The 15,004-nt window shown below is 42.0% G+C and overlaps 1 protein-coding gene and 1 long non-coding RNA gene across 7 annotated transcripts in view; one reads left to right on the top strand and one right to left on the bottom strand.

The window, feature by feature from the left end:
• The window catches only part of TSNARE1 (t-SNARE domain containing 1), a 495,466-nt gene that overhangs the window by 80,637 nt on the left and 399,825 nt on the right, over window positions 1–15,004 (bottom strand). The gene's annotated exons all lie outside the window — the stretch shown is intronic.
• The window catches only part of LOC134167854 (uncharacterized), a 1,192,997-nt gene that overhangs the window by 942,875 nt on the left and 235,118 nt on the right, over window positions 1–15,004 (top strand). The window contains exon 3 of one of the 2 annotated variants that reach the window (XR_009966302.1): window positions 13,054–13,118. The exons of the other annotated variant lie outside the window; for it this stretch is intronic. This is a non-coding gene — a long non-coding RNA (uncharacterized LOC134167854). Of the gene's footprint in view, window positions 1–13,053; window positions 13,119–15,004 lie in introns of those variants that run through there. 2 annotated transcript variants of the gene reach the window in all.

The following is a 15,004-nucleotide window of genomic DNA, read 5'->3' as shown; positions in this document are numbered from 1 at the left end:
AGTGTCATAGCAGCCTTCCAGTATCTGAAGGGGGCCTATAAGGATGCTGCGGAGGAACTACTCATAAGGGACTGTAGTGACAGGACAAGGGGTAATGGGTTCAAACTTAAACAGGAGAAGTTTAGACAGGATATAAGGAAGAAGTTCTTTACTGTGAGGGTGGTGAGGCACTGGAATGGGTTGCCCAGAGAAGTGGTGAATGCTCCATCCCTGGCGGTGTTCAAGGCCAGGTTGGGCAGAGCCTTGGGTGACATGGTTTAGTGTGAGGTGTCCCTGCCCATGGCAGGAGGGTTGGAACTGGATTATTTTAAGGTCCTTTCCAACCCAAACTATTCTATGATTCTATGACAATGTGCAGCCAGTTTGCAAGATTCATGTTAGAAAGCACATCTATCCCATGCATTTATGATGTGTAAGGGAAAAAACCCAAACACTTGTAAACATTTCCTCCAATGAAAAAGACAGCAGAGAGGTGGTAAAACCAGGGGCATTTAGCCAAAAGACAACATGTAATTGAACTATACCTAACCTAAACTGGCAATTAAGTTAAGTTCATAAAGCTTTTATGTAGTTCAGTTTGTTATGATATGGCTTTCTTAAAGATACACCAGGTAGTTCTCGAAGCTGCCGAGAAGGTGAGGATATAAATCAGTTTCCAGGATAAGGCTTATCCACAAATCCTCCTAAACTCACCTACAAATCCTCCCCAACTCCTAAAACCTGAACTGAACAACTGGTGTGAAGCTCTTAGAAAGTTTCTAAAGTCGAGCACTTCCACCTCAACTGAAACCCATGGACGTTTTGCACTGGTGCTATTTGGAGAACAATTCAAAGATGTCTCCAGAGAGGTTCCGCTTGTGGAATCTTCTGAGGCGGACGCTGAAGAAACCAGATATATTTGAAGGCTCTGCTGAAGCGAAGGGAACCTCTGAACTTGTCAAGCTTGCCAGCTTTTTTATACATGCTGCTGATCAAAGGTTTTAGCCCTCCATTCCTTTTCTCCTGGCAGCTGTGACAAGAGCTTAAATAGTTGAGCTCTACATGGGCAAAAAAACATACAGATATCCATGTGGGTGTGTATATATTTCCCCCTTTCTGCTTGTCAAAGTCTCTGTACTTAACATATTAATATACTGAGTTTAACTTTTTAATGCTAGCTCCTTTAAGCCATTAGAGCTCCTTTCTTCATTATAATCCTCTTATTTGGTAATCAGTCCGAGTCTGCCTGTATATTCTAAGAACATTGCAAAGTTTGGGGTGGAGATCAAGGAAAGTTTTTCTCTTGCTCTACTTCACCAACTCCAACTTATTATTAGTCAGTAGTTCGGTGTGACACTTAGGTTACAGTCTTTTCATTGCACTTCTCTGTTTCTTGTGTTGCCCTTTATGAAGAGAAATGTTACTTTTCTTTTACATGCATCATGGCTACTGAAAGTTGATCAGCGGAGAGCTAGAGGAATTAAAGTAGATACGGCAAAGATCATAATAGATACTGTAATGTGCTTCAACTGGAAGAACCACCAACAGACCCTTCTCTTGAGTGAGTCACTCCTAAAATTGGTCATAATGCATTTCTTAATACTCTTAATTATTTGACATTCAAGACTGTCTTTGCACAAGAGATCTGAGAACATGAACTAATCTCAGTACACCAGGCAGCTATTACAGCACGAGAAACAAACTTCCAGTCACCTCTGACTCAGGTTTCTATTTCTAAAGATAAAGAAATCTACCCTTCACCATTACCAGCCTTCCTGCTGTTCATTATATGTACTTTAAAAGGCAGAGACATCATTAATGCAGGCAACATCATATCTCAGTTCGAATGCATCAAAGAAAAGTCCTCATAATCCCTTTGCATCTCAGCTATGGGGCAGAGTAAAACTCACTGAAGCAATGGGCAACAACAGACTCTTAGGAGAAGTTTAACAGTTCTGTTATTTCCTCTGTGATCTCAGAAACCCTACTTAAAGAGAACTTCATTATCCACTTACAGCAAAAAGCTGTAGACAGCAAGCTGCTTATCCTTCATTCTCAAAACTAATGTTCAGTGGGGCAGGGGAGAGAAAGATGAAGAAAAGCAGTTGGCATAAGGGCAGTCCCACATCAACTAATCTCCGCAGCAAATTAATTAAACAATTACATTAGCCAAGCAGTCACTTCTGACATGGCAGAGCTGACATTAATTGTGCCACAATCAAGATAGTAATTCAGGTTAATTGGATTTCCACTGTCAGCAGCTATCAGCTTGTTTCAATATGCTGCTGTCATTTAAGAATAATTAATCATGGATGACTTTATTGCATGGCACGGGTTGACAGCTGATGGTGTGGGGACGCTTGACAAAGTTGCTGGCTGCTGCAGGCCTACTGAATAGGAAAGCTGGTTTCCTTTGTGGAGCTTATTCTATTGACATATTGAGACACAAAAACGTGCTTCATAAAGTGTTGATGCAGTGATATTTGCTGACTCTTGCACACATAGAATCAAAGAATGGTTTGGGTTGGAAAGGACCTTAAGATCATCCAGTTCCAGCCCCCTGCTGTGGGAAGGGATGCATCACATTAGACCATGTCGGCCAAGGCTCCTGCAGAGAGAAAAAGAGTGGACTGGAGAAAGAAACAGCCATTCCCATTGAAATAGCACTGCAAAAGGTCAGAGGGACATGCATGTTCCACTACAGCCTTCAGGCACACACTTATTGTTTGGCTATTGCTACAGCAACAAAGGCTTCGATAATACAACAGTTCACATGCTGCAAGAGCTGAAATGCCAAGCTCGAGCTAGTGTTATTTGCTTTTTTCCATTCATAATAGGCCATTACTTTGGTTAACATCTGATAATATAATTTATTCATTATTGCCAGAATGTCTGCAAAAATGTCAAGGAACTTACGAAGCCAAGTGTTTATTTATTAATAACTTGGAAAAAAAAAAGAAAAAGGTGAAGAAACTGTTGTGGGGAAGTGGGGGATAAAGCTAAAAACTAAAGTATAAGATTAAAATAACGTAGAGTGCTCCATAAGGAGTAGCTGGAATGCATTATATTCCTTAAAAACAAAAGGCAATTTAAACTTCAGGGAAGAAAAGGCTTAACACCAAGCTCAGACTGTGTAATTATTCCCCAGGGGGGGAAATACGCATATATATTTAAAATTTAAGTACAATTTTAGATTATTCATGACAGAGTGCTAAAAAAAAATGCATCAGAAGTGGCAACACTACTTTTGATAGGTGGACAGAGAAAAGGTTTTATCAGGAATATGATGAATTGATTGTGCAACAACAAGGAACCAGTTCTAGATGGATGGAGTACAAAGAATCATAGGGCTGCGAAGGACCTTAAGATCATCCAGTTCCAACCCCCTGCCATGGGCAGGGACACCTCACACTAAACCATGGCACCCAAGGCTCTGCCCAACCTTGCCTTGAACACTGCCAGGGATGGAGCACTTACCACTTTTATGGGCAGCCTGTTCCAGTGCCTCACCACCCTCACAGTAAAGAACTTCTTCCTTATATCTAACCTGAACTTCCCCTGTTTAAGTTTAAAAGGAAAATTAGACACCATGGCTGATGAGTTTGTCTCCTTCCTTTTTCAGCAAAATACTGGACAGAAGACTAGTTTGTGCACTACTTAAACAACAGCACAAATTGAAGATACTTTCTTGCTGTCAGTCAGAGAAGCCCTATTTGGGATAAAGCATCCATTAACCAAAGCAGGAGAGAGGATGCCATTTATTATGACCTCTCTTCAGAGTAGGTCTGGCAGTGCTGTAGATAGAAGTGAACAGCACACATGAAGTTCCTGCCCTATGGGGGTTTCAATTTAGTAATCTCTAGCTTTTCACCTTCAATTATAACCAAGACCTAGCTGCATCTTTTGTCTCATTTTACTAGGAAAGCCGTGTTTTTACAACACACTTCTCAGTTAGGATGCAAGTATAGCAATCAATTTGAAACTAGAAGAATCCTTGCTGAAATCCAATTCAATCTGCTCAATAGGCAAAACCATCTAAATGCATAGCTTTATTGGTTTTAGTATCCCTGATTCAAACTGAGTCTAACCATGCAGTAGGTGGTTTCTGTTTTAAAGAGGACTGAGAGAATGTCAGTGACTGTTCTGTATTGTTCACTGTTTCCTCTTAAATCCACAATCCTGATCAATCTTATCATATTCCTTATTAAATCGTGGGTGTAAATTAGTCCTGTAACCAGGGAGTCCCCAGATAAATAGCCAAAATGCTGCTCTACAAAGGTACATTACAAACAGTTTATGCTTATCGGATTGTCTCTGTGATCTCTGCTGACAGATACAAATTGAACCTGAAACTGCATGTTTTTCACATCTTTTTCCCTTCCTTTCCATATCCTCTTAAAGTATGACTGACATGCCCTGTCATTAGCCTTCTAAATTGCATGGAAGTGGGTATTCTGTTTGACTGTCCCCTTCCTTTCCTCCCAAGAGCTCTAAACATTGCCAAATTCAATCGCCCATCTGAGAGAGGAATAGAAGTCTCTCAAATACTTATGTTCTCAGAATACTCGATGCCTTGTAGAGAATCATAGAATGGTTTGGAAAGGAAAGGACCTGAACACCATCCAGTTCCAACCCCTGCTACAGGCAGGGGCACCTCACACTAGACCATGTCACACAAGGCTCTGACCAACCTGGCCTTGAACTCTGTCAGGGATGGAGCATTTGCCACTTCTTTGGGCAAACTGTGCCAGGGCCTCAGCACCCTCACAGTAAAGAACTTCTTCCTTATATCTAACCTGAACTTCCGCTGTTGTAGTTTGAACCCATTCCCCCTTGTCCTATCGCTATAGTCCCTAATGAAGAGTCCATCCCCAGCATCCTTTTAGGCCTCCTTCAGAGAAGACTCTTCCTTCCTTGGTTTGGCAGCAGTTAACAGGTCAAACAGCAAATAGTGCAAATTCTGGAAGCACTTTTTTTCAGATAATGTAGAGTGGGGTTTAAGCAAAAGGGAGGGATGTGAGAAAAAGGAGAAATGAAGGGTGACAACAGCCACAGCTGGCAGCAAACGAGACATTATTAATTGTGCTGCTTGCAGAAAAACTTGGTTTTCAGTCCAAGAAAGTGCTGCTGTGATGCAGTGTGAAATGTAATTACCTATTAGCCATGAAAACCACTGCCTGGCCATAAGGCTTAGTAGGCTGCAATGGCAATATTTGAGGAACAGCATGAAGCAGGCAGAGATATGATAGAATAATAATTCATTTTTTACTCTTCTATTCTCTTTCTAATGCAAAGGCCCCCTTTGCATCTGGTCTTAGATAACTTCTCTAACCAGGAAATATGCAATAAAGCAGAAAATAGAAGCTCTGCCTCTCAATCAAGCAGACAGAACATTATATGAGGTTCTGGTGACAGCAAACACTGATACCAGCCTTTTAGATGTAAGGTGGCCAAAGACTGAACTGATCATGCATATTGGACTATAATCCCATCTCCAGACATAACTGTGTCCCTGCCCATGGCAGGGGGTTGGAACTGGATGATCTTAAGGGCCTTTCCAACCCAAACCATTCTGTGATTCTGTGCTTCTATAATTAAGTTAAAGACAGTGGAAGCAAAGGTTTTGCTCTTGAATGAAGTATTTTCTTCTCCATAGTCATAATCCACCATCCTTGATGAGCTTTTAAGTTACTAAATGCATTTGAAGGAGGAAAAGACTAAGCAAACAGATGAGTTCAATTCCACTTATCACGGGAGCCATGGGAGTCTGCTCCAGCAATGCCAGAGCAAAGCTAATGGTGACTGGATGTAAAGCATGCTCAATGGAGTTGTAACGTCTTGGACTGCTGTTGCCTTTGAACTGTCCACTAACATCTGATCTCCCATGCTTCAAGGATCTCGTAGGCTATGCCAATATTATAAAGGGCTGTCAACTTTGAAAACACTCATTGACTCTGGTGCCAAGAGGTGGGAATAAGAAATCCCCAGTATATGGAGCTGTGTCTCCAATGCCATTCTGGGCATTAATCCATGCACCTTGCTCCTTGCTGAATTTTATCTTTTTCTCATTGTTTTCATGCAAAGATTTTTGAACTATTTTCATTTTCTCTTTAAATAAGACTCAGAAGACGATCCAGATGGCAGGCAGGTGAATGGAGTGTTGTTATTTTTTCATCTTAGAAAGACACACAGATGATAGTTCCAAGATGGAAAAAACACCCATATCTTTTGCTCCACCTGTTCAATGGAACAGAAATTGTATTAACAGATTGGAGGAAAATTCTCATTATTTGTTTGTTTCACACTCCATGAGGATGGAACATTTATTTTCTTTACAACTGTCTGCATTTGCAGCTTAATCCTTCAGAGCACATTGCTAACAGATCACAGAGACCTCAGAGCTTGAGGAAGACAATAGCATAAACAAGGTGCTCCTCCTTAGATGCTTATGTGGAATCACAGAATGGTTTGGATGGAAAGGACCTTAAGATCATCCAGTTCCAACCCCCTGCCATGGGCAGGGACACCTCACACTAGGCCATGGCACCCAAGGCTCTGTCCAACCTGGCCTTGAACACTGCCAGGGATGGAGCATTCACAGCTTCCCTGGGCAGCCCATTCCAGTGCCTCAGCACCCTCACAGTAAAGAACTTCTTCCTTATATCTAACCTGAACTGCCCCTCTTTCAGTTTGAACCCATCACCCCTTTTCCTGTCACTGCAGTCCCTGATGAAGAGTCCCTCTCCAGCATTCTTATAGGCCCCTTTCAGACACTGGAAGCTGCTCTGAGGTCTCCACACAGCCTTCTGTTCTCCAGGCTGAACAGCCCCTGTGTTCTCTGCCTGTCTCCATACAGGAGGTGCTCCAGCCCCTGATCATTCTTGTGGCCTCATCTAGACTTGGTCCAACAGCTCCATGTCCTTATGGGGAGGACACCAGAACTGCACACAATGCTCCAGGTGAGGTCTCACGAGAGCAGAGTAGAGGGGCAGGATCACCTCCTCTGAACTGCTGGTCACGCTCCTTTTGATGCAGCCAAGGACATGGGATATTATTTGATGTAAAATCCTTCTTAAAAAAAATGTAAATGCATCACTCGTATTTACAGGTTCCTAGTACTTGGGTGCTACTATATACTGAAAAGAGAAAATCGTGATCCTCCTTTTAACCTGTTGTTGGAACAGCTACTTACAAGAAGTGGAGGTGAGTAAGGATCTGGTACCTACCTAGCATCTTCTGAAGTGAGCTTCACTCAAATTCACAGCCTACATATTCAGCCTGTAAAATACCTGCACATGGAGCCTTTCTGGATACATCAGACTATGCTGTTTAAACCAATGGAACTGATATGATTATTGTATTTCTATAATTAGTTCTGTTGTTCTCATTAGCTGGAATCAGGTGTTGATCTGTTGATTGTCATCTTGTAACTGCCAGGAATCAATAAAGGAGTGTATGGCTGCAGTGGTAAAAGACAAATGAGAAATTATAGGTATTTGTAAAGAAAGTTTCTCTTCTTCTTAAACCTCTCATTTTGCTTTTCTTTATTTCTCCTTGCAGTAGATTCAAGTCTTCAGACTTCTTTTTCCAAGAGCATAGTAGTTCTGGGGGTACAAGCTCCAAAAATCCAAGTCTTCCAAAGGAAATAAACCCAACACTTTAATATAGGCAACACCATTTCCAATTACCCATCATCTCCTACCTCAGCTTGGGGTAGCATTGCAATAGAATTTCACATTGAAGGAGAGATGTTCTGAGCCTGTGGCCTAATCAATGCTTAATCTTCACCCTCGCAGTCAACAAAGATGCTGATACTATTCTTAACCAGATTTCTCTGGTTAAGGAACTGTCTTGACCTCTTGTTTATGTCTAACTTTGCCCCAGCAGCTCAGCTAAAATGATTCAGGACATGACAGCTGTAAGGCAGTACTGAATTTTGCAGTGCATCTTAATGTGTGACACAAAGTCCTGTCAATAAAAGGCCAGAGACAAGTCAGAGGTCCAATACCAGGATGAACACATACTGTTGTGCATTTGTTATGCATGTGTAGACATTTCTGCTACAGAGATTTACAGTACTGCAACTTGGCGGGTGCTGAGCCCCTTCTTTGGAAGATGAGGGGGGATAGCCTGTGAAGAGAGGAGGCCAATGGATTTAATCTCTATCTGGCAGAGCTGGAACCACATTTTGGGATTTCTACCCCTCATCCCTCCCAGAAAGTCAGTGTTTGGCCTTGCAGACATCCCCTGGTTTCATTGTGCCTTTGTGGTTTGACTTGTAAAGCACATGCAGAGGAAATCCAATCTTTTCTCGTTGTCTGGCCAACCGTGCTCCAAATGCAAGGAGAGAATGTGCAAAAGGCAGATATGCTGCAAGGTCTAACTACGCTCCTGAACTGATCAACCTGACACGACAAAGAATCCCTTCAACTTGCTTGCATGTTTCTGCTGGATGTCCAGAAAACAACCAAAAGAAACTAAAAATTCTTATAGTTAAAACCACGTTCCATAGTGAAATTATGGAATTCTTTTCAGACGACCAGAAACAAACCATTTCTGATGCTATGCACTTGCTAATTTAACGAGGCTCAAGAAGGTGAGAAGGGTGGAGAGGGGGATATGAAGATCTCTTTGTCAAAGACAACATTTCAAAGGATTATTAATAATTCAGAATGTAAGGATTATTTCTGAGCCATCATTGCAGAGCAATGCAGAGTTTTGGATGTGCAGTGCCCAGGAGCAGATGCAGTGGTAGGGATTTGTTCGAAGTATCGAAAGAAAACCGAGACAACGAAGTTACTCCTTAAGCACCTGCCTGTTGATGGGAGAGAAAACCAGAATCTATGTTGTGAAGGGAACATAGATTAAGGAATGTGATTAAGGTTGCAGGGAGCTACTAATAATGCATAAAAATTACAGCTGCTACGTTTTATGTCAAGCTAGTGTAGCCTAAATAAAATGACTTAGTTGTACCTAATTATAACAGATATAGATGAATTCCTTACTGGAATGGAAACCTGTAGTTTCCAAGAGATGAGTGATCATGATCTGATTACATTCAATACGAAAACTGGAATCAATTTTCAATCACTAACATTTTATGTATATAACTGGTGCCTCAGAAGGGCACATCTCCCAAAACTGAGAAAGTTCACAGAAAAAATCACAGCAGTAAGCGTGTAAATAGAAAAATGAGAAAGAAAATGGAGAGAACATAAAACAGCAGCCTACAAACTGGCCAGCATGTCTTGATCTTGCAACCAAACCATGAGGAGTTTTAGTTAAAACTTCATCCTGATTCAGTGATGAAGTTCAGGCATCATTTAGAAATCTAAGGAGTTATACTGTGAATGGGGGATGAATTCCCCCTGTAATCCTCTAATTTGATATCCAGAAGACTCTACGTGTCCCTACGGTGGTAATCACAGCTCTTACAATGATATCGCCAATGGCATACTCATAGACCTGAATCCCCATAAGGGACACCCAAACCACACCTTAATCAGCAATATCCCCAAGCCTCAGTGATGATAGATGCTGACAGACAGGTTGATTAAATATGTGTCACTTCCTTAAGAGGTGACGCTTAAAAGAATAAATGCAATATAAATAGACAGACTTTAATGTCAGCTACTCCCTGAGGTTGGAAGTAGATGATCTTAAAGTCCTTTCCAACCCTAACATATTTGGATAGTGAAGGATATTGTGCTTCTATCCCTTGACAGATTACATTAGGAATACAGAAGGATTCTAAACAACTTCTGCAATCTTCCATGAGCAAGCCTGGACAGTCTGTTCCCAAGGGCACCTAAAGACAGAGCCAAGTAGACCTGTCCCAGTAGTGAGTTGAAAGTTAATAAATCCTGTGATACAGGGGAAATTCCATAATACTGGATGAATGTTTATGTTACTTAAAGACACACTAGAGGTAATTGCAAAGTGCTGCTTGACCTTAAAAGAATACAACACAGGACTCAACTGAGAATGAATTAAAGTATTGGGCTGGACCCAGTACCAGCTAATTAATTTATCTATTAATCTTTAACATTAAATTTGAGCTAATTCAAATTGAAATTTGAATTTAAATTCAAATCCAATTTGAATTATTGGATTGTACTCTGAAAAGTCAGATAACTGACTGCTGAAGGTGACTGTGAAGATCCAATTGTCAAGTATGTTTGACTTCCACAGCCCATAACACTCTGTTGGAAAATACTGTGAGATTTCTATGAAACACAATTTCCATTTCAAATGAAGAAACTTGCATATTTCCAGCATAGATATCACTAAGGAATCAAGTTCAAGAAAAGCAGTGAAAATCTGGGCTCGTCAATAACCCTTCCTGATCCATTTCCTCGACATGGTCATATTGACAAAGCTTTACAATTCTTCATGCTGTTGTTGAGAAGAACACTGAATGGAACACACTCTAACCTGCTTCTCAGGAACAGCCACTGGATCCTACATTTCTGGTCTTTGTACCTGTGATCTGAAGTGTGCCAATAAACACAAGGCAATAAACATAGTAAGACACTTTCCAAACGAAGGCATTTCAATGTAGGTACATGTCAACCCAAATACCTGGGATTGGTGAATATATATACTAAAATTGGGAAACTATATTTTAACAACTAGAGAGTGTAGAGGACTTAAGAGTCAAAGCAGATAAACGGCTCCGAATGAGCTATTGGGCAAATCCTATGGCCACACGTCTGAGGCAAACCTTGGCCATACTCTGTTGCAACTAAGAGTGGAAGGAGACTTCATGACTGTGTGTGACATTGAGGATACTGGTACTAAAATAGTCCTCATACTCTAAAATGGATGCTACGAAACACAATATGGATCAGTAAAGAAAAGTGATTTAAGGGTTGTAAAACTGCCTTTCAGTGACAGAAAGAAAGTTATAATCTGTAAATACTTGCAGGGAGAGGAAAAAAAGTGCCATCTATTAAAATGCTCTTCAACTTGATAGAAAGGACTTCAAAAGAGTGTGTGGATGGAAACAGACATCAGTCACATTCTAATTAGAAACAAGGTACAGTGCTTGTGAGCTTGGTTAACCACTGGAACAAATGGTGTAATTCCAGAGTCTGGTCTGCTAGTTAAGCCTGAACACTTGAGGGTAATAGATGCTTTTACAAAACACAGTTATGAGACTCCATGGGCGAATAATTGAGCTGATATATAAGCAATGAGACAGATCATCTAATTAGTTATGAAAACTGATGCATTATCAATGCCGTATACAAAATTCTGTGGAGTTTTGGAAGCATAGGTTTCATCACTTTAACTCAAAGAAGGGAAAAAGAGAGCATTTGCGGAAGCAGGGTTGTGTGCTTGTGCAAAGTGAAGAAATGTGGATTGCCCAGATGTTGCACCTGAACATTAGCTGCGACATTTCCAAATAGACTTACCAAAACTGCAAATATATTCTATGTAAATTTATTCATAAAACATGTAATTTGAGATAAAACTATTTATTTATATTTAGATTACATTTCAGATAAAGTAAGCTAGAAACATGAAATTTAGAGAATGTGAAGTGTATTTATTTCTTAAGTGGTGCTGTCTACAACACTAGGATGTGCTGCACTGGGGAGAGATGCCAAAACCATGTAGATGTGAGGGGACCTTATAGCTCTCTACAACTACCTAAAGGAAGATGGAGAGAGGAGGTGGCTGGTCTTTTCTGCTGAGTAATAAGTGATAGGACAAGAGGAAACAGCCTCAAGCTGCACCAGGGGAGGTTTAGATGGAGCTGAGGAACAATTCCTTCCCCAGAGGGTGCTCAGGCATTGGAACAGGCTGCCCAGGGCAGTGCTGGAGTCACCGCCCCTGCAAGTGTTCACACACCGTGTAGACAAGGCCCTCAGTGCATGGGGTTAGTGGTGGCCTTGGCAGTACTGGGAAACTGGTTGGACTTGATGATCCCAAAGGTCTTTTCCACCCTGGTTGATTCTATGCTTCTATGTGTAAATAAAAGAACTCATTTATCAAGGAATTAGAATGGCAGAAAGCACTTATTAGTTCTCCAGTAAAGGTAGCTATCGCCACACTACTTCCTTTGGAGGCAAACTACTGACCTCAGGAACAACTGTGCATAGGCAGGGAGGGTGTTTCATCCACACAAAGCCCCACTGATTTCCACAAGGACCCAAATCCTTACTCTTGTAGCCAGGACAGTCCAGCCCAGCAGATACTATTCTGCTTCTATCACCTTGTGAGAGTAGAAAAAAAAAGATGGATGGGGAAATCAGCAATAGCAACTTGCAAACAACTTGATGAACAAGCAAGCAATCTGAAGTTCTCTTCCTGTGAAGGCATGTCAGGAGATGAATGGTCATTGTTTGCCCTCCATAAAGCTGGTTTAATGTCAGCCCATGGGCATGTTTTTTAGTTGCTATTCCATTCCCTGCTCTCTGAAAGAATAGTGTGATTTCTTTTTCACTCATTTTAGTGTCGCCTACAGCAACTCAAGTGGGTTTTCTCCTTTTTCTCCTTTTCCACCACCCTGTTGTTCAGTAATCCGTTGGAGCCAAGAAGGCACCTATTTGTTCCCGGGCTGGCTGCAAACTCTCAACAGTGATTTACACTACAGAATTGCTATCAACACCACCAGGAATCCTTGCTGCTCTGGAAGGAAGCTGGTATCTGCCCGCATCTGTATCCCACCTGAAGTACTGCATCCTGCTATGAGGCCTCAATCATGAGAAGGTCTGTTAGGGTGAGTCCAGAGGAGGCCATGGAGATGCTGCGAGGGCTGGAGCAGCTCTGCTCTGGAGCCAGGCTGAGAGAGCTGGGCTGGGTCAGCCTGGAGAAGAGAAGGCTCCTGAAGGGGAGACCTTAGAGCAGCTCCAGTGCCTGAAGGGGCTGCAGGAAACCTGGAGAGGGGCTTGGGACAAGGGCCTGTAGTGATAGGGTAGATTTAGATTAGATATATGGAAGAAGTTCTTTACTGTGAGGGTGCTGAGGCACTGGCACAGGGTGCCCAGAGAAGCTGTGGCTGTCCCATCCCTGGCAGTGTTCAAGGCCAGGTTAGATGGGGCTTGGAGCAAGCTGCTCTAGTGGAAGGTGTCCCTGCCCATGGCAGGGGTTGGAACTGGATGAGCTTTAAGGTCCCTTCCAACCCAAACCATTCTGTGATTTTATGATACTCACAGAATAACTTCAATAATGCAGTGACCATTTCAGGCAGTTTTATGTTACATTTGGTTCCTCCCTGATGCTGTTTATTATTCAGTACCAAGCCACTGCCAAGAAGTCTGACTGTAGTGTACCTCTCAATATCTGGCTCTTGATTCAACAGCCAGTTTCAATCGTCTCTGGAGAGAAGCGATGGATCTAAAGATACATCTGAAAGATGTATACATCTGAATGCATACATCCAAAGATGGATCCATCCAGCAGTACCTAGTTCTACTCCATTAGCTCTTTCCAATTCTTATTTTCTCAAGAGAAAATCCAAGGCAATAACACTTTCCATGTTGAGGCAATGGACACATTTCATCACGGAGTCCACAACTGAAATACTGAAATATTCCAAGCTGCAACACAGAAAAAACTGTTGAGAGGAATAAAAAACCTAAGTCTAGTGATTCGGGCAGGGAAGAAGTAATGGCAAGTTCCACATCTTGCTGGAAAACAACCAAGTCCATAATAGTGAAAGCAAAAGGGAGGAATCATTTGGTGTCTGAAAAAATCTATGTCTACCCACTTACCTCCATGCTTCCAGAAGCATTAAGCTAAGAGCCATTTTTAAGTGGCACACTCCAAAGTTGGTAGCATCCCACTGTTGAAACGGAGCCTGTGCCACTGATGCTATTACTACGTCATTTTTCACTCCGCTGTTCTGAAACAGCAAGAGTAATCAATCATTTACTTATCACAGGAGCAAAACAGACTTTCCTTGGAGAGTGTGTAAAAAGTGCTACAATAAAGTAATTTTGCCAATTTGCGTGTTCCACTTGACAACTATTTGCATAATAAGGTATTGCCAAGATAAGAAGATTGGTAATTTCCAGCAGCATGGAGGGGATTGAAGGTTTTAAGCTTTTTTGCCCACTATCTACACACTTGCAGACCTCCGCTCTTGATATATGGTTCTTTTTAAAGTACTCCATCTGTCTCCGTTGTGTAATGAATTCTGTCACTCTCAATTGTGCTCCTGAGCAGTGAGCTCAGGAGTTTGCATTTTGATTATAAAAAAGGTATCGTCAGCTCTTATTACAATGGAAAACCCATCTCCATGTGAAATTTTAAGGCACTTATAAGCTTAGTCTCCCTCGCGGAAGCCGCCTGTAGATCATGCTGTCACTATCTGACAGGGTGTGCAGGAGAGCAGAGGGCTGGCCTGCACTGCCAGAACTGAAGTTCAGAGAAGTGGAAGTAAATCCAGTTTCCTCCCTAAGAGGCTAATGGGAAGGATTCAGCAGTGCAAACGCTGTCATGTAAAAGTTGTTCCACAGGCAGCTTGTGCTGGAGATCTGAAGGGCTGTCTGGAGGATAAGGATGGCAGGAGATCAAGGCTGTCAGCTTAAGTCTCTTTCCTTCTCCCTCACCCTCATGAGCAAGTTTATCTCATCCTGAGACTTGTCAGCAGTTTTCTATTGGGGATGGTGGGAGGGCAGGAGGAAGATAAGCCGAGCTTTCACCGGTTGAGTATTAACATACTTTTAAGGGGGTTGATAGCAAAGTGCTCTAGAAGGATTAGGATGTTAGAGCAGGATGTCTGCAACTGCTGCAGAGATCCTGGGCTGGTGAGTATAAACCTGCTCAGTGCGGTGCTGTGTCAGCTCACTCTGGCACTCCTGCATTTATGCCCTCCAGCTAAAGGGCCCCGCAAAGATAACCATAATGCATGAGTTTTGGCTAAGCATCCTGAATGTAGGTTTTCAAATTCAAAGTGTCCCATGCCCAGACATAGAATCACAGAATGGCTTGGGTTGGAAAGGACCTTAAGGTCATCCAGTTCCAACCCTTGCCATGGCCAGGGACACCTCATGCTAGACCATGTCGCCCAAGG

This window comes from Pezoporus occidentalis, unplaced genomic scaffold (assembly GCF_034315485.1).
Source record: "Pezoporus occidentalis ecotype Australia unplaced genomic scaffold, CSIRO_AGI_Poc_V1 ctg3, whole genome shotgun sequence".
Classification (NCBI taxonomy): Eukaryota; Metazoa; Chordata; class Aves; order Psittaciformes; family Psittacidae; genus Pezoporus; species Pezoporus occidentalis.
The sequence above is the reverse complement of the archived record's forward strand: the minus strand, read 5'-3'. Positions and strand labels throughout refer to the sequence as shown.